Below are 17380 nucleotides of genomic sequence, written 5' to 3' on the forward strand. Positions count from 1 at the left end.
ATAGGAAAAAAATCTTTCTACCACTTAATTTAGAACAAAGAATCTGTTAAAGTCTGGGATTTTATTAATAATCCTGTGGCAAAGGGAGAATAAGCAGGCAAAGTGAGCCTGATAACAACATCAGCAAAATAAAAAACAGAAACATACAGAACTGTTAAAGATTAGAATTTCACAAATAATGTTTATATGACAATTAATTAGGCTTGGAGAGTTATAGTTACATGATATGGAAGACAACATTCAAATGTTGAAGTCTTACATGTCTACAAGATAGTTTAACAAATACTATCAAGAGACATTATGGTTACAGAAATAGAAAAAGAGAATTATAAGATACAACACAAGTATAAGTTTGAAGACATGGTCATGTGTTCCTAAACATGAATTTAAATTTATATTTAATCTTATGTTTAAAGACTCTTCTCAACCTTCAGTTTTATCACAAGAAAAAGTTTTTAATTGCTATACTCCTTTCATTAAGTTTTTGTGTAAATAAATGTTATCTCAAGAGAAAAAGCTTTTTCACAAGACTGTTAATTAGAGGCTTGCAGGCTCTTCTTAGAGTGAGGAGTCAGTACAGGAAAATAAAACAACAACAACAACAAATATATATATATATATACACACTACACACACGCACATCTCAGAATTAAAATGCTAACAAAGAATAAAATATGGAATAATGGTTTCTCTATTATAAAATATGAGTTTAAGGAGGGCCCTGGAACAACATTTCTGTCATTATGGGGAGCTGAATACCTTCAAAAATTATTGCATTTGAAAGAACTAGTATACTGGATAACACAGTAAAAGGTGAAAACTTAAGGGCATTAAGTACCTTGGTCAGTTAAGCAGCCAAGTCTTAAGGTCAGCTCAAGTAATGATTTCAGGGTTGTGAGATCGGGCCCCATGTTGGGCTCCACACTGAGCATGGAGTCTGCTTAAGATTCTCTCTCTCTCTCTCTGCCCCTACCCCACTCTCGTTCTCAAAAAATAAAATAAAATAAGTAAATAAAAATAAATAAAAGATGAAAAATTAAAACATTTAAAAAGCTCTAAAAAAAAAAAAAAAAAAGCTCTGAGGACTCTACAGATAAAGACAAAGAAGAAACCCTTGGATGGAAAAGTATTGGAACCAGCTTTTACCTAAAGGATCTCTGCCAAGCCTTGGAGACCTCACATTTCCAATAGATTGTTGCATAGGGTGTGGGACATGCCAAAAGCCTAGGGGTCATCTAAAGTGGGATATGCAAGAGCAGTTCACTGTGTAAGGTGAGAGCATCAAAGGGCTTACACCCATAATGCAAAGTGAACAAGAAATAAAATCTGCCTCTCGAAGGAGACTAGCAGAAGCAAACACAAATCCTTTCTGGTGAAATCCCACTGTGATCAAGGACCTCAAGCAATCCTCACAATAATGTTTTAATAAAACTTAACATTTCACAGTGAAAATCACAAAGCACACAAGGAAATAAGTCACCATGAATGAGAAGTAATCAAAGCAATGGATAACACAAAGATTTTAGTTTCCAGAGTTATCTGACAGAAAATTTAGGAATTAATAAAAAAGCTTAAAAATATGAAAGGACAAGAGACTATAAATAATGACCCTTGCAAATTTTAAATAAATCAAAAAATATCTAGGAAGTAAAATATAGGAACTGCAATTAGAAATGTAATACACAGGGATCCCTGGGTGGCGCAGCGGTTTGGCGCCTGCCTTTGGCCCAGGGCGCGATCCTGGAGATCCGGAATCGAATCCCACGTCGGGCTCCCGGTGCATGGAGCCTGCTTCTCCCTCTGCCTGTGTCTCTGCCTCTCTCTCTCACTGTGTTCCTATCATAAATAAATAAAAATTAAAAAAAATTTATAAAATGGTTAAAAAAAAAGAAATGTAATACACAAATAAAACAGCAGATTAGACATATATGAAGAGAAAAATTTTAAACTGAAAGCTAAATATAAGTAAATTAGACCAAAGTGCAACACAAGATGCAAAATTAGTAAGAGGGGTTAAAAGACATGGAAGGTAGATTGAACCTAATATCAGTTCAAACTCAAGTTTCAAAAGGAGATAATAGAATGAAGAAAAGAACATTCAAAGAATGGAGAAATTCCCAGAGTTGTTAGGAAAGATCAATCTTCAAGTCCAAGAATCACAATAAATCCAAAGAAGGGAAAAAAATGTAATAAAAAAAAATTCAGAACATCAAAAGTGACTAGATTCTAAAACCTTCCATGGAGAAAAGACAAATCATGTACCAATGGATAGTAATTTAATTGATGGCTGACACCTCAACAGCAATAAAATAATCCAGAAAGGAGCAGAATAAAATGTCCAATGGAATGAGAGAGGGAAAAAAGGCAAACCTAAAATTCCATGTTGATAAAACTATCTTTCAAGGACAACAGTGAAATATAGACAATTTTGGAGAAAAACTAAGAAAAGTTTATCAACAAAAGATCCTCATTAAAAATATACCTCAAGCTGAAAAAAAATTTCCCAGGTGGAAAATCTGAGACACATGAAAGTATGCTGAGTAAAAATATGGTAATATGGAGCCCTACTATCTTGTGGGAAAAGCTCAATGAGCAGGTACTCTTGGCTCAGAGCAGCCTGCTACAATCCGGGAAGGAACGTACCGCTGAGCCATCATCATGCCTGAGCACTTACAGGAAGGCTTTTGCTGTGTGGTCACCAACTAATTCAACCAGTTATTTGATGATGAATTGGACCCCTCTGAGGTATTGAAGGCAGCAAAGAACAAGAAAAAAGAAGCCAGCGGGGGCAGCTTGGCCCTGGGGCCAAGGGGGCATCTCAGGCCACAGCTCAGACCAACCCCAACACAGCAGGCAAACAGCTGCCTGAAGAGTCCCAGAAAGACTGCAAGAACCCACTGCCCCCACAACGTTAGTATGGTTGAGAAGGAGAAGACACAGCCAACCGTGGCACTTAAGAAATAAGGAATAAGATGTGTTAGAAGAAGACTTGGTCAACAGTTGCAGCGTGAAGGGAGAATAATTGACAGGAGACCAGAAAGGTGACCATCTGGTAAACTACAATTTGAAAAGCCACTTAAAGAAAAGGATGGGGACACCTGGGTGGCTCAGCGGTTGAGCATCTGCCATTGACTCAGGGCATGATCCCAGGATCTGGGATCAAATCCCACATTGGGCTCCTTTCATGGAGCCTGCTTATCCTTCTGTCTGTGTCTCTGCCTCTCTTTCTGTGTCTCTCATGAATAAATTAATTAATTAAAATTAAAAAAGAAGAAAAGGATGAAGGAGGAGACTTTTCAGTTGATAGATTATTGACTGGCCTATCAGAGGCTGTGGTGGTCTTGGAAGAAGTTGAGGAGGCTGGGGCATGGAATGGACAGAGGATATGGACTTGATTCTGGGAGCAAATGTCAATTTGATAGGTATTGTGGAAGTGACATTACAGTGGCCTGAAGCATAGGGACAAATGTGGAGGTCGTGGATCTCAAAACTGGGAAACTTTCAAGATGAATTAACAGAGTCCCCAAAATACATTGGAAAAACTGTTATAATTGCAGTAATTTGGATCAATCAAATGTGACTGAGGAAACACCAGAAGGTGAAGAACATCCAGTTGCACACACTGAAAATGAGAACAAAGTTGAAGTAAAAGAAGACGGTCCCCCCAAAAATGACTTTGGATGTGTGAAAAGTTATTCAAAATAAAAACCGGGCAAAAGTAGATTTTAAATCTGAAAACTAAATGAAGGTGCTCATGGGCAGTAGAAGAGGGGATCTGTCCTTCCTAAGTCAGAGAGTGAAAAGGCTCATGTGGAATATATAATTATGGATCATCATTTCCAAAAGCCATCGATTGATACAATGTCTTAGCTGGAGATCAGTTTTATCAGATCAGTCCATCCAGAACTTGGTGGCAGGGGAGGATGATGTGGCCTTGGGCATGATGGACGTCCAAATCCCAAACCATGGCAGCAGAACTGACAAGTCAAGTGCTTCTGCTCCTGATGTAGATGACCCTGAGGCATTCCCAGCTCTGCCTTAACTGGTTGCCACAAGACAACCCTGATTCCTTTATAGACTCTCACCTCTCTGGTTTTGCATGCTTAAGGATCCCAAACAGCTTAAGAATTGAAAAAAAAAAAAAAAATAAGACTATCGTTCATACCATTCACATCTAAAGACTGAATTATATCTGTTTTGAAATTGAACTTCTTTTGTTACACAGAAGTGAGAATATGGTAGTCAGTTTTGTATTTAGAAACGTATTGGTAGCAGGGATGTTTTCATAATTTTCAGAGATTATAGATTCTTCACAAATACTTTTGTATTGCTGCTTGCAAATATGCATTTCCAAACTTGAAATATATGTGTGAACAGTGTGTACCAGTTTAAAGCTTTCATTTCATTTGTTTTTTTAATTAAGGATTTAAATGTTCTCCCAATTACAATCTGGTCTCTTTTTTTTTAAAGATTATTTATTTATTTATTTATTTGAAACAGAGAGAGTGAATGAGAAAGAGAGAGAGAGAAAGAGAGCATGAGTGGGGGGAAGGGCAGAAGGAGAGGGAGTAGCAGACTGTCTCACAAGCAGGAATCCAGACTTGGCTCTGTCCTGGGACACCTGCATCATCACCTGATTCATAGCCAGAGGCATAACTGACTGAGTCACCCCGGCACCCCTACAAACTGGTTTTAAACATTGGACATAATAACAGCTTTAATACTTCCTTTGCATTTTCACACATGGTCTGTTGAGTCATGTAAACTTTGATTTGTCCAATTTTATCTTGTGTGGAACACTAATACTACTTTATGTATTTTAACTTAGTTTTAATATTTTCATTTCTGGAGACGCCTACATGGCTCAGCAGTTGAGCTTCTGCCTTCAGCTCAGGGTATGATCCCAGGTCCGGGGATCCAGTCCCACATCAGGCTCCCTGCGAGAAGCCTGCTTCTCCCTCTGTTTATGTCTCTGCCTCTTCCTCTGTGTCTCTCATGAATAAATTAATAAATAAATCTTTTAAAAATTTTTTTCATTTTTGAGGAAAATCTGTTTTTTCCCATAATAGCTATTATATATGCTAAATCTTTATATACAGAAATATCAGCATTTGAGAAAATTCAAAGCACATTGGTTTATTAATCCTTGCTCCTTCATGATTCATTAAGTTCAAAATTATAATTGATTTACAATTTCAACTATTTACTTCTAAAATGTGTGACTTTTCCATTTTAAAAACCAAACTAGACATTTTGTTGGTGAAAGTTTAAGCTACTTATTGTTGATACACATCCTATCAAGTGAAGTAGTTTTATGGGTGTTGAGGTTTTTCTTCCACTCCAAAAGTAGATGGAACAAGATAATTTGGCCACTGCATAATATTTAAATTGTTCTGTAAAATAAGTGTCTGTCCACTCAGAATGATTTGTGTGTGTGGAAGGTCCCAAATAAAACTTGTTCTTCCAAAGACAGCCTCTTCAATAAATGGTTCTGGGAAAATTGGACATCCACATGCAGAAGAATGAAACTAGACCACTCTCTTGCACCATACACAAAGATAAACTCAAAATGGATGAAAGATCTAAATGTGAGACAAAATTCCATCAAAATCCTAGAGAAGAACACCGGCAATGCCCTTTTTGAACTCAGCCACAGTAACTTCTTGCAAGATACATCCACGAAGGCAAAAGAAACAAAAGCAAAAATGAACTATTGGGACTTCATCAAGATAAGAAGCTTTTGCACAGCAAAGGATACAGTCAACAAAACTAAAAGACAACCTACAGAATGGGAGAAGATATTTGCAAATGACATATCAGATAAAGGGCTAGTTTCCACGATTTACAAACAACTTATTAAACTCAACACCAAAGAAACAAACAATCCAATCATGAAATGGGCAAAAGACATGAACAGAAATCTCACAGAGGAAGACATAGAAATGGCCAACAAGCATATGAGAAAATGCTGCACATCCCTTGCCATCAGGGAAATACAAATCAAAACCACAATGAGATCCCACCTCACACCAGTGAGAATGGGGAAAATTAACAAGGCAGGAAACCACAAATGTTGGAGAGGATGCGGAGAAAAGGGAACCCTCTTACACTGTTGGTGGGAATGTGAACTGGTGCAGCCACTCTGGAAAACTGTGTGGAGGTTCCTCAAAGAGTTAAAAATAGACCTGCCCTACGACCCAGCAATTGCACTGCTGGGGATTTACCCCAAAGATGCAGATGCAATGAAACACCGGGACACCTGCACCCCGATGTTTCTAGCAGCAATGTCCACAATAGCCAAACTGTGGAAGGAGCCTCGGTGTCCATTGAAAGATGAATGGATAAAGAAGATGTGGTCTGTGTATACTATGGAATATTACTCAGCCATAAGAAACGACAAATACCCACCATTTGCTCCAACGTGGTTGGACCTGGAGGGTATTATGCTGAGTGAAATAAGTCAATCGGAGAAGGACAAACATTATATGGTCTCATGCATTTGGGGAATATAAATAATAGTGAAAGAAGGGAAGGGAGAAGAAATGGGTAGGAGATGTCAGAAAGGGAGACAGAACATAAAGACTCCTAACTCTGGGAAACGAACTAGGGGTGGTGGAAGGGGAGGAGGGCGAGGGGGTGGGGGTGACTGGGTGATGGGCACTGAGGGGGGCACTTGACGGGATGAGCACTGGGTGTTATTCTGTATGTTGGTAAATTGAACACCAATAAAAAATAAATTTATTATTAAAAAAAAACTTGTTCTTCCATGATCAACAGCCCTTTAACCCTTCCTTTTTCTTTTTTTTTTTTCCCTTCCTTTTTCTAAAGAAATCAAAGCGCACGGATTCAAAAAAAAAAAAAAAAAGGGCACTGATTCATATGATAAGATGGGAGAGTATGTTAATTTTTGGAATTTGGAAAGCAAGTAACTACTTTATAAGGTTGGAACAGCAGCACCATCCATGAAATATAAACCTAAAATCTTATTGTTTCTTAATTTCCTACATTGCTATTAATTTTGGTTTTGATTCAGATGACCGTTCCACAGAAAGTGGTATCTTTTACCTCTTCCTTTGGAAAATTAGGCTAATGGGTGCCTTGAATGGGAGCATCACCACTTGCTAAAATATACATGGAGAGAATTATCAACAAACAGATTTTCTAGGATCTTTTTTATAGTCTAATGCCACATTTATTGGTAAACAGGAGAGGAATTTAGTGTACAGTTTTAAAGATCTTTTGTCACTCAGTATTTTCTACCTGTGTACAGTAATATCCCGTTTTTAAAATATTGAAGATCTTAAATAATAAAATGTCTGCTATTTAGCTCATTCATTCTCCTGTATACTTCTAAAAGATAAATTGTACAGTAAAGAGTTATTCATTTGGATTAGATTTACTAATCTAGTTACTTGTTAGTTTGACATCTTAGGAAGGATGTAATTGGTTTTTAATGATGGATAAACGTTTGTGCTGGTGTTTTGGAATTTTGATGCTGAGCATGTTCCACACTGGTGCTAATATCTAATATAATTTTACATTTACAAACATAAAAAGTATGTTAATATGTGGGTAAAGCTAAATAAACATTGACTTAGTAATAATTAGTATAATAAAAATAGTAAAACAATTAGTAATAATAAAAATTAGTAATAATAACAATAATAATAATACAGTAATAATAATAATGCTTAATTTGAGGGGTGAAAGGTAGGCTAGAAATAAAATACTGGATATCAAGAAGAGGAGATTAAAGCATTCTTAGGGTCTTTGTCTAATTCAGTAGGATTAAAATGTTGATTAACTTTAATGTAGGCATGTTAAAATAACTTGCTAAGAAATAGACATACAGTGTGTATAGCTTGCAAACAGGTTGATAAAAAAAATTTTAATAAGAAAAAGAAAAAAAAGGCAAGGATGGAGATTGTTGGACATTTTCTAAGTGGAATAAACCAATCAGAAAAGATTCCACATACATGAGGTACCTGGAGTAGTGAATTCACAGAGAATGTAGAATGATGATTTCCAGGGGCTGGAGGGAGAGGAGAGTAGGGGACTGTTGTTTAATGGATATAGAGTTTCAGTTATGCAAGATAAAAAGAGTTCTGGAGGTTGGTCTCATGACAATGTGAATGTATTTGATACTCAAACTGTACACTTAAAGTAGTTGATGGTAAAATTTTATGTTATGTATATTTTACCACATTTTTTTAAAAAAAGAAAAAAAAAACAGAGACTATTTGAATAAACCAGAAAAGAGTACATTATAAAAAGAAAACCATAAGGTAATAGAAATGTCTTAGATATAAGTAATTTTTTTTTAATTTATTCATGAGACACAGAGACAGAGAGAGAAAAGCAGGCAGGTGGGGACTCGATCCCGGGTCTGGAGGATCACGCCCTGGGCTGAAGGCGGCACTAAACCGCTGAGCCACCCGGGCTGCCCGATAGCAGTAATTACTATAAAGGTTAATAGAACTCTCTAGTTTCAAACAATGTTGTCTTATTAGACTTAAAATTGAAAATCCAGTTGTAGGTTCGTTATGAGACATAATTAAAACATAAAGAAATAGAAATACTTTGTCAAAGAAAAAATACACATACTGTCACAAACCAAGCTTCCATATTTATGAGAATTGTTTCTCAGTTTTTACACAAGCAAAGCATCCATTCACACCTCACATAAGACATTTTTGCATGTAGGGGACATTACTGAAGGCCTGGGGAGACAGTGGCAGGGCCTGTACATTACCGAAATGTAAACCTTTTCAAATCAAAGATTGTACACTTCAGACCTGAATGGTTCTTTGGTCACCCCTCAAAGCCCCATGTCTCACTTGACCTCACTGGCTTAATCCTTCTCCCCTCCATCTCACCCCTGTTTATGGCAACCAGGGTCTTCAATTCTTTTTGCTCTTGACTGAGAGGAATTCAGCTTTCTCCAGTCCCTCTGTCCAAATCCAGAGGAGCCTTCCTCCTCAGAAGGTAGTGATTTATGATTACATGTGGAACTAGAAGTAGCGGGACGCCTGGGGGGCTCAGCGGTTGAGCACCTGCCTTAGGCTCAGGGTGTGATCCCGGAGTTCAGGGATCGCGTCCCACATCGGGCTCCCAGCGTGGAGCCTGCTTCTCCCTCTGCCTGTGTCTCTGGCTCTCTCTCTCTGTCTCTCATGAGTAAATAGATAAAATCTTAAAAAAAAAAAAAAACTAGAAGTAGCTGGGGAAATAATTTAATAACCAATACTGCTCAGAGTGTGGATCCTTTGAGAGCAGTGGTTTCTAAACAGGGTTGAGAAACAAAGTCTCTGAAAGCTTCCCTTCAGACCCTCTTAATCAGATGTCCTATGGTGGATTTGGATCCATGTGCATCTCTGCTAAAAAAAAAAAAAAAAAAAAAAAAAAAAAAAAGAATGAAAGAAATAAAGAGAAAACAATATGGGTAAAATTATTATTGATAAGTACATAGTGATTACTCAAAACAAACAAACAAACAAAAAAAGAATGGGTTTCTGCTTCATAATGAATTTCTCCAGGCTAGTCCAGCTCTCAGAGTTTGTCTGAAATGTTGCCATGGTTTCTTCCCTAGCCAGCCAGGCTCCATTCCTCTTCCCCTCCCTCTGCCCTACACATGCCACTTCTGAGACCAGAGCTACTCAGATGGCTTGGAGAACTCCCCAGTAGCTATTGAATAAGAGTTACACAACCTTGAACATGTCACTTAATCTCTCTGTGCCTCAGTTTCTTCATCTGTAAGTTATAGAAAACAATAACTCTCATGAGGAGTGAGGTTGATATGAGAATGAAGAATTAGTGTTAATAAAGAATTTCAAACATTGCCTGACACATCATAAGCATTCAAATGTCAGCCATTACTACTGTTTATGTTATTTTTTTCAATCTGCCTTGTTCTGGTCATAACTATCCACACTGCAGATAGAGCTGTACACTATGGCCCTACCTTCACCTACCTTTCTAGACTCATTTCCCACTGTGACTCAAATTGGATCATCTCCACCACCACCCCAAATATGCCTATGAGTTTCATTTCTGCACTTTTGCTCACTCTGTAATTTCTACTAGGATGCACATTTTTTGTCTTTCTATATTGGTTAATAGGCAGATCAGTCATTTTTTAAATGTATAACTCAAGTGTTACCTTATCTCCAGACTTCCTCTTCCTGTTACCATCCAATATCAAATCTGTATCACTTCCAGCCAGGAACATTTGAATAGTAAAACCACCCTCAGCTTCTCCCCACCAATATCACCATCCTTGATGCTTCCAGAAAATTCTTTTCTCCTTAGAACATTCTCTGATTACCTGTGATGTGCCAAGCACTGCCAGAACCTTCCACAATATTTCATTACTTACCACAAGCACCCACATAATGCAGGTATTACCATTCCTATTTTACAGGCAAGAAAACTGATACTCATTGCCAAGGTCACTGAGCTAGTGGTGCAAGGGCCAGGATTTCAAATCAGGTCTATTTCCTCCAGTACCTATACTCATTCCACAAGAATTGTCTCTGAGCCATCTTTGTAATTTTTGCAACTTCTGTACTATTAAGTTATTATTTTATTTAAATCAAGTCAATTTTTTTGCTTTTATTTTTTTCATGTATTTGGAAATTTATTTGAAGTTCGATTTGCCAACATATAGTATAACACCCAGTGCTCATTCCATCAAGTGCCCTCCTCAGTGCCTGTCACCCAGTCACCCCATCCCCTACCCACTTCCCCATCTGCAACCCTTTGCTTCCCAGAGTTAGGAGTCTCTCATGGTTTGTCTCCCTCTCTAATTTTTCCCACTCAGTTCCCCTCTTTTTCCTTATAATCCCTTTCACTATTTCTAATATTCCCCATATGACTGAAACCAGATGATTATTGTCCTTCTCTGATTGTAAATCAAGTCAATTTTTAATCTTAAATATGTTCTTAAAAATCTGAATGTTACTACTACCCATTAAAAATAACACTTGCCATAAATAAAAAGTAATCCTGAATAATAATACCATGAAGGTAACATTAGGTCTAGTCTGTGCCTCCAGCCTTGGGTCCCTTCATTCTTCCCATGCCCTTCCTACTTTGGCCATCGCAGTTTGCTTTCTGTCCTTAGTGTTTACCATGCCTCCTAAAGCCACAGGGCTGTTAACATGCTGTTAACATGCTCAGAACATTCTTCCCCACCCTCTTAGCTTACTTAAACTCCTTCTAACCTTTCCAATACCAGTGTAAGATATTTCCCTGGGAAAACCTTCACAGACCTCCCTGAGTGGACCAAACCCCCCCACTCCTGGGTACCACTACAGGTCTCTCCTCAGCATTTCTTCCACTTTTCAATTTTTTATGGGATCATTAACATCTGTCTTTCCCTCTGGATTACATAACTTCCACCAGAGCTATGAACACTATTGGTTCTGCTTACCACTGAATTTCTAGAATCAAGCATTGTTACTTAATGGTATTTGCTGAATGAGCAAATGAATGAATGATTCCTAGATTTTTGAAATATCAAGTAGTAAAGTCCTGCAATTCCTTGTAGGTGTAAGTCTTCTCTTCCCTACTCTCAGCTTATGTGTTTCCGACTTGACGCTAAGGCATGGAAGATACTGCAAGCTGTCTATAGTGAGGCTGCAACTGCTTTCTGGTATCATGAGGGCAGAGCGTAGCATGTTGCTCACAGGTTTTGAGAGTCAGAGCTTTCTGAATGTTCTGAGTCCTCCAGTTATTGCCATTTTCATGTTCATTCTCTGCAGACCTGCTCCATGTCATTCAGATGAACCTATGACAGGCAGGGATTTCAATACGTGATATAAACACATAACTAACAAAGTTTAAAATGGACTTCCCTGAATCTTTAAACTTCACACTTCCTAAAACTCTTCTCTGCCAAGTCTACATGGTGCTCCTCCAAAACCTCTTCTGACTTGGATTTCCCGTCTCCACTGCCAATCTCTAACACATGACCTTGTCTTCTGGCATCTGGACCATTATAACACATCCCTCTAGTCTCTGTCTTCTTTAACCTATTCCCTAAACTGTCAAAAATTCAAGTATAAGCAGGCTGTCTCTCAGATGAAAAACCTTGTCTCCAGTTCCCTCCCAAATCTCAAAACTTCCCCGGCAAACAGTTAAGGCCTTCTTCAGCATGGCCCCAACCTCCCATTCAGCGTCTTTACTCCACAAGGGAGAATGCTGTTCTGTGGTCACACTGAGATTGAGCCTAGGCCTGCAGCCTGCCCCCAGCACATATCACAGGCACTGCAGTGCCCCACACTGGGGACCAGACAGAAGGGGATTGTGCATGAGTCAAAGCCACACCTGAGGAGACACTCAGAAAAACAGGCAATGCTGGCTGCTCAGGGTATCTAATGCTGGGGACAGGCATCCTTTTCAGCACAACTCTGGACGTGAATGAAAGAATCTCTTTCTGCTTTCTTTAAGGGGAAAAATTACCAATTTACCTTGAAAGAATAGAACCATTTACTTCATATGGAAAAACTATGGAGCACTGCACTCAGAAGACTGGAAGAAAGAAGGGATTCACTTCTAGAGGCAAAGTGGTTTTTAAAACATCTTTCCGGGAAGGGAAGTTAATGGGTGAGCAGCACAACATAAGACCTGGAACCACTGCAGACAAGTATGGCATGGTGATCCCAGTCACTAATGGGAGTTAGGGGTCACAGCTAACTCCCATTAATGACTGGGATCACCATGCCAGGCTCACTGCAAGAGCACAGACAGGTCACTATCCTCTCCAAGTCTGTACCATGCAAACTGTAAACTGAATGCCATTGGAAAGGGAGGAGGACCAGGAGAGATGTGTGAGAAGGTGCTATAACTGTAACTAGGCTTCCCAGCCCAGGAGAGATTTGGGGGCTTTTCGATTTTCTAGTAGGTGATGATGTCTAGCAGGGAGCAGCTCACAGATGGATCAGGTCAGACCCAGAATTTGGTCCTGAGCATTGATGCATCAGAAATATTTCATTTATTTAATAAAACAGTTGTGATTGTTCTCCTGGGCAGCCTCTTCCCAGCATCAGGATTCTGGGAAGCCAAATTAGCAACCAGAAGTTTATTCACTAGGGGTGGAAGTGAGGCAAAGGCAACCAGACCCTTGTAGACACATTTTTTGTTTTTGCTTTATACTTAAAACTTAAACACAGCCCGAAATTTTTGATGCAGTGGAGAGCTGGTGTGCCTAAAACCCAGGGTGAGATATACCAGAACACCAGACACAGTACCTCATTCCCTGGGCTGCAGCTGAATAAATCTGGACATTGGTTTTTTTCTGGTCTTCCTTTGTCTGCCCCTCTGTAGACTTCCACCCTTCTGCCTGCGTCTGTCATTACCATGTCACTGTTTCCAAGGTAACAATTTATTTGATGTGGCTCCTTATCTTCCTCGTTCAGAAAAACCCTAATCTCAAATTAACCATGTATTTACAAGCCATCTCTAGAGTTGGGCTTCACATCTATTAGGGAAATTCTTATTACCCAGAGGAGTCACTTCCTGACCTGATGGACAAACACAAAGGGTACAACTGTCTGTCTCCCCTTACACCTTAATTACATGTCCAAGAAGCAGTTCAGAAATGCAGACTGGAAAATGGCTTCAAGTCGGCTCCAGTATAAATCAGATCTCTGTCAGCTGAGAACTAAAAACCAAGGCAACCAGTGCTTCCCAGGCCCAGATTTATGGGATGTCTTTAGGGATTGGTCTTGAGTCTTTCTGCACACTCACCCATGGTCCTGAGAAAGAGCAGCAGGCCATTGACACAGATTTTTGAGGTCATGTGCCAGAGTGGGTGGCCATCCTAAGGCAAAGGATGAGGCTAGCAACAGAGCAATCAAGGGGGAAATCGCAGTTCAAAAACCATGAAGGACAGAGAGTGACCCCACTTGGCCTCAGATTTTCCAATGTGTGGGATGAATCTGACACAGAGTGCAAAGTGAGACAGCATTGACTCAGAACTATGGGACTGAGTATAAGACAAAAGTAGGGACTAGGGTCAATACTAGAGCTGGCAGGGAGGGCCAAAAAGCTGAGTACTCAGGAGGTAATGCTAGCCTGCTGCCTGCTTTGTTGGGACCACACCTGAACCAGCTCAGGATGCAGAATTCCTGGAACTTTTAATGAGTGTAAAGGGCATTTTCCACAGAGCAAGAGGAAATGAGCTTTACTCCCAACAAAGTGCACAAATCATCCTAGCCTGCTAAGCATTACTTTTCTTAATGGTTTAATGGGCCCTGGGTAAACAGTAGGTGAGCCCCTGATTTAAATGGAAAAGTCTGAGTTTATAGAATGCAGCCCCACAGAGTTAATAAAGTAGGGTGGGGAGCTACTTTGAAGCAGGTACTCTTATATGAACCTAAAGAGACATAAAAGAACACTTATGGACTGTTCTATTGAAATAAGCTTAAAGAACCATTTCATTTATTAAGGGAAAGAGATTTCTGTGAAAGTAGGGAATCAACAGAAATACTGCATGGTGTCATGCTACATAATAAAGATGTTTGATGGCTCAGGAAAGGGGTGAGAGCAGAAGAGGGAAGCCAGGAAGGAGGACCCCGGCCCAGTCTCAGGAGCCTGGGCTGTCATGTAACACCTACCACTAACTGTAGTCTTGGGAGAGCCCATTCTGGCCCTTGGTTTCCATATCTGTGAAGTTGCTATAATAATAATAGCAACTGACACTTATTGAGAACTTCCTCCAAATGCCTGATACACATTCCAAGCATCTTATATAAGTATTTCATTTAATTGTCACAATGATCTAATGAGATAGAAGAAAATTTCTGACTTCTCTGAGAAAAATCAGGAGCCCTGACAATGTTGGGCACCAGTCCAACATGGCAGAAAAAGTCAGAGCTGAGTAAAAGCCATACTGTTTTAGATGAGACCATTAGGCATACCATCACACTCCTATCATACTGTTTATTTTGTTTATGGTATCTAATGGTTCTTATAGCAAGTGGGCTTGTGGCCCCTGGATTCAATGGTCTTAGTGATCCCTCCTCTACTCCTAAGAGTTGATGTTCTTTGCTCCATGCTACCCTGCCCAGAGTGGTCAGGCCATTCCTCAATAGTCAGGCCTTAGATAGTGGGTACCTGATATTGGGCTCCCCATTTCGAGGACCCTTAGGAAGCAGGAATGCTGGGGACTGAGGGAAGGCACTACTGTGCCCTCTAAAATGGAGTTTCAACGGACACTGAGTCCTTTACAGCTTACCCTCCCCTGAGCCAGGAGCTTGAGTCTCATTTGAATGGGGAAAGGAAGTAACGGAAAAATGAAGAAGGACATTCTGAAATCGCCAGGGACTGTGCCAGGATGAATGAGGACCTTTCTATCCTAGAGGCAAGACAAGGTGTTACCCTAAGGCAAGTTACTCAACTTGGTTTCCTCACTTACAAGTTAATAATTGTCCCTACCTCATAGGGAGGCTGTAAGAAACAGAGTAAGAATCCATGGGTTGCTAAAAACTGTGAAGTTTCTGGTCCCACTCCTATGGCCATCATGAGAGACTTGTGGGTTCATAAAAAAATGATCTACCTCTAATATAAAAAAAAAACCCTTTCTACTTAAGCTAGCTTGTATTGGGTTTCACCCACCAGGAAGTTAGAAACAGAAACTTCTTAGAGATGAATTTACACATTACAAATTCTTCAGGTCTGTGCGCTTTTTCCATTGCTCTCTTTCTAAATGGGCCTCTGGTACACATAACGAGCAGTTCACTTATTTGTTCCCAGGAGAATGGGGTAAAATGAAGTTCTATTCATCACATTCCTAATTCTTTTCAGTCCAATTGCTTTGGAAAGGTTTCTACAGAAGTCAACCTTATTCAAGCTCTCTTTTTCTTCTCTGCTCCCCCTCCTCAACCACCAGGCCATAGGAGGAATCCTGGAGAAGTTTTACTCTATGACCAATGGGTCCTTCTCACTAGCAGCTGTCTCAAACCACATTTCTCCAGTTGGGTTTACTCATTCTTCAACTGAGGCCCCTGTTCTGTGGCAGGTGTTCTATTCAGAAATTGCCTGTTCAGAGCTGCCTGATTCTTGTTTAGTCCTGGCTCTTTTTTTTTTTTTTTTCATTTGTCTTTTGATATTTTTTATAAATGTATTTTTTATTGGTGTTCAATTTGCCAACATACAGAATAATACCCAGTGCTCATCCCATCAAGTGCCCCCCTTAGTGCCAGTCACCCAGTCACCCCCAACCTCCACCCACCTCCCCTTCCACCACCCCTAGTTCATTTCCCAGAGTTAGGAGTCTTTCATGTTCTATCTCCCTTTCTGATATTTCCCACTCATTTTTCCTCCTTTCCCCTTTATTCCCTTTCACTATTTTTTATATTCCCCAAATAAATGAGACCATATAATGTTTGTCCTTCTCCGACTGACTTACTTCACTCAGCATAATACCCTCCAGGTCCATCCACATCGAAGCAAATGGTGGGTATTTGTCGTTTCTAACGGCTGAGGAATATTCCATTGTACACATACACCACATCTTCTTTATCCATTCATCTGTCGATGGACACCGAGGCTCCTTCCACAGTTTGGCTATTGTGGACATTGCTGCTAGAAACATCGGGGTGCAGGTGTCCCGGTGTTTCATTGCATCTGCATCTTTGGGGTAAATCCCCAGCAGTGCAATTGCTGGGTTGTAGGGCAGGTCTATTTTTAACTCTTTGAGGAACCTCCACACAGTTTTCCAGAGTGGCTGCACCAGTTCACATTCCCACCAACAGTGCAAGAGGGTTCCCTTTTCTTCACATCCTCTCCAACATTTGTGGTTTCCTGCCTTGTTAATTTTCCCCATTCTCACTGGTGTGAGGTGGTATCTCATTGTGGTTTTGATTTATATTTCCCTGATGGCAAGTGATGCAGAGCATTTTCTCATGTGCTTGTTGGCCATGTCTATGTCTTCTTCTGTGAGATTTCTGTTCATGCCTTTTGTATTCCTGGCTCTTTAACACCACCTTCAATCAAATGTGCTCCCTCTAGCTTCTCATAATTGCTATTTTAGTTTAAATAGGAAAGAGTTGGGGAACCTGGATGGCTCAGTCAGTTAAGTATCCGACTCTTGATTTTGGCTCAAGTAATGATGTCAAGGTTGTGATATCAAGCCCTGTGTTGGGCTCCATGCAGGGCATGGAGCCTGCTTAAGATTCTCTCTCTCTCACTCTCCCTCTGCTCCTCCCACCACCCCCCAAAAAAATAAATAAAATAATAAAATAAAATAAAATAAAATAAAATAAAATAAAATAAAATAGTTGGTTTTGTTGCTTGCAACCCAAGAACCCTAACTTCAATATAGTACGTCACTGGTGAGGGCAAGAGAGTAGATGATGAAAGGAAGTTGGTTATATTGAAT

The 17380-nt window shown here is 39.7% G+C and overlaps 1 pseudogene; it reads left to right on the forward strand.

Moving 5' to 3' along the window:
• Positions 1 to 2658: 2658 nt before the first annotated feature.
• On the forward strand, positions 2659 to 4042 carry LOC112921527 (SERPINE1 mRNA-binding protein 1-like; annotated as a pseudogene).
• Positions 4043 to 17380: the final 13338 nt, after the last annotated feature.

Source organism: Vulpes vulpes, chromosome 11 (assembly GCF_048418805.1).
Source record: "Vulpes vulpes isolate BD-2025 chromosome 11, VulVul3, whole genome shotgun sequence".
Taxonomy (NCBI): domain Eukaryota; kingdom Metazoa; phylum Chordata; class Mammalia; order Carnivora; family Canidae; genus Vulpes; species Vulpes vulpes.